This window comes from Sitophilus oryzae, unplaced genomic scaffold, assembly GCF_002938485.1.
Source record: "Sitophilus oryzae breed Bouriz unplaced genomic scaffold, Soryzae_2.0 scaffold_1396_pilon_pilon, whole genome shotgun sequence".
NCBI lineage: Eukaryota > Metazoa > Arthropoda > Insecta > Coleoptera > Curculionidae > Sitophilus > Sitophilus oryzae.
Window position 1 is genome coordinate 8,064,012 of NW_022146055.1, and position 3,315 is coordinate 8,067,326.

General features: G+C 26.2%; 1 long non-coding RNA gene across 1 annotated transcript; it reads right to left on the bottom strand.

The window, feature by feature from the left end:
- Positions 1–1,168: 1,168 nt before the first annotated feature.
- Positions 1,169–3,025, bottom strand: LOC115875986. The gene is made up of 2 exons (XR_004049079.1): positions 2,872–3,025; positions 1,169–1,295 (listed from the first exon to the last, which is right to left on the bottom strand). It is a non-coding gene; the product is annotated as an uncharacterized LOC115875986 (long non-coding RNA).
- Positions 3,026–3,315: the final 290 nt, after the last annotated feature.

Sequence of the window (3,315 nt, forward strand, 5' to 3'; positions counted from 1 at the left end):
TGTCGTTATCTTTACGACCGGTTACATGTTGTTTATTATCATGGCACTCTACTAGATTGAACTTTAAAATACTATTTTTTAAGTAAAAGAGTCAAAAGTTGACATTGAATTATTCTATTGAGAATGCCATATTCTGCAAAATAAAGTAAAAAAATACCGACGGTACCATTTAAAAACCAAAAGTTGTAGTCATTTCCGGTGAAACAAGAAATGACCGAAACTAATTGAATACATCAATCAAGCTACTTTTGAAAAACACCCGATATATTATAATTCTTTCTGATAGATTTTACAAAATCCTTCAACTTCTATTAAGAATGTCATATAACTAAATAAATCACTTTACTTAATGTTTAATAATAAATAATTTTTGTTTTGTCATATGGCAACTTGTTATAATGTAAATGAATTAAAAGAAGGATAAAATTCAGAACAGATTGCAAGCTGTTGAGTATAGGTGTACTTAATATACTTTCTTAACAAATGTTGAAAGGTTTTGTAAAATCACTAGAAAAAATAATAATATATATATCGGATCAGCCAAAAAAAATGTTTGAACACAGTGTAGCATCTAACTGCAAGTATTTTTACATATAAATATATTTTTTTTTCATCTCTGTAAAACACTCCTACCAAATTTGTGTAGTCCAACTTCGGAAACAACTGACAGTTAAGTAACATAGGAATAAAATTTTACTTTTTTTTTAAATTGTAAATACTTACTAACGTTATTTATAAAAAAAAGTTATAGAATTTTAGGCAGAATCGAAAATAAAATAAAAATGGAGTTTTGCATTAAAAAACATGTATCCGCCACATTTTTTGAAGCAACCAGTATACTCAAAAATAACATTTGAACTGTGTCTCTAAAGATTCTCTATACCCTTTTTTTTATTTTTTTGGAATTCCCAAAACAAACGAGATAATTAACTTTATTTCTTTCGTGATATCTCATTTTATAATATTTCGGAAGAATTAATCAGGTATCTTATTTTTATAATTATTAGAAATAAATCGGAATTAAAGGATAAGGGATATGTAAATATATACCATACGATAAAAAAAAACGGCCTCAGAGGTGGTTTGGAAATGAATATCGATGTCATTTGTACGTAAACAAATAGACGCCGTTTTTTTTCGCTCATACCGTATAAGAAAAAAAATTTAATAAAGCAAACGCATTTATTAATACATGTATATAGATTTACATGGTATGAAGAAATTCGCATTATGATCTCTGAAGGTCCCACCAATGCTTGGTTAAAGTGGCGAGTACGACCACTTAGCAGTCACACCTATAATAATTTAATAAAATATGAATATAATAAACAAACTTATTTCTTTTAGATTTTTTAAAAGCGAGTTATATGTGTTAAGTGGTTTTTGATTATTTTAGACTAATTTTTTTAGACATATGATTATTTTAGACCAAATTGTCTGCCCACTCAAACGTCTTTCAAAATTATAATGTAGGAAATTCTTAATATGTTTTAATTGGGAATACTTTTAGAAAGTTTCATTTTCACCAAACAAAACTACGTGTGTATAATAAATTGCAGTATAATCAACTATAATGCACGATATATACTGGGGGCGTCAAAACTAGATGTTGGGTTTTTCTCAATTATTTCGAACAGAAGTCCAATTTTTTCTCCAAAAATTTTGTCCAACTTTGTTTTGAAAAATAATTTTTAAATCCATAATCGATGTTTATACAGCAATGTCCTCTTTTAGAATAGATAATTATTTTCAGCTGCATCGATAAAATAAATCATATTTACTGATGCCAAGTAAAAAAATAATTAGGAAATTATTTTAGACATCTAATTCTTAATTTTTGTCGCTGATAAATAGATACATCACTTTTGACGACAAACCTACTAATAAAAATTGCGTAAAACAAATCATGTTTATTCGCAAAGAGACAATTGAAAACAATTTAATAACTATTAATTTGGGATATAGATCTTAATAAAACAAAAGTTGCATAAAAGCTTTGTTGATTTATGATATAAAATACAGTGTTTCATTTGAAATAGCAAAGAAAAATATAATATCTAGTTTTGACTCATCCTGTATATAATAAACAATTTAGTCTATTTTAATATTATTATATGAATTATATAATTATTAATTATTAACTTAAATTAGTTCCAGTAAAAAACGTCGATATTACCTATTTTTAACTTAACTTAGAAAGAGAGGGCTTTAAATATATATTTTATTATATAAACAATAAAATTCAATCCAAAAAGGGTCAAAATATATTCTTTGGTCAAAATGAACTCTATACGACTACGACATTATGGTATTTTTTGGATGACAATTTAATAACAAATCCACCAAGCAAAAAATACAAAATATAGCCTTTCTTTTCACAAACTCATAACCTTTGCTCATAACTAATAACTTTAAAAGTAAATATATATTTGAATCATCCTGTATATCTATAAAAATACCTCCCTGTCAAATTTACGCTACTTTTTGCAAGCATATTTTACAAAAAATATGATTTGAGTGAAAATATAAAATAGGAAATCTGATATGAAGCTTTATCTAAACACAGGGTTGACTGTAGATAAAAAATATTTTACGTTATCAAGTTATTAAGAAAAATTCTCGGAAAAATTATAAAATACACAATATATCTGACAATTCCAAAAAGCAAAGTGAGAAATGAAACAATTTATAGCATAAAATCAGTATTTTTTTAAACTTTTAAGCAAACTGGGCATTATCGTTTAATCTATCTATCAATCTATCAAATGTTTATTATTAAACTTATCTCAGACTCTATAACATTTTTTCCCAAGAGTGATTTAAAACAAATTTATATGAATTTAGAAATAAATATGAACAGTATTTACTTACCTGTAAAACAGATGCTTTTTGCTTAATTAAATATGTTGGAAAATATTATCCAGTAGGTACAAATACACAACACTTAAACACAACAAAATAAACTAATAAAATAATAGTTTCTAATCCAAATTTCACAAATACTGTTTATGTTTCTTCGCGAGGGACGAAAAACTGAATTTTTAATTACTCAGATATGCATTAAGGTATATTTCAATTCAAAAGCTTATAAATATTTATTTTTATAAGACATAACCTAAACGAAACGAAATTACAAGTCGAGAAAGATCAACAAAACTGCCGAATTTAGAAGCGAATATAACTTTTTTCCTTTTTTCTTGTCACAGTTGAAACAAACAAGGATAAAGCTATATTTCGTAAAACATGGGTGAAACGTGCTAATAAGTGGCCCAATAGATGTGACCTCGCGCCCTTCCATTTTTGAACGATGGGCGG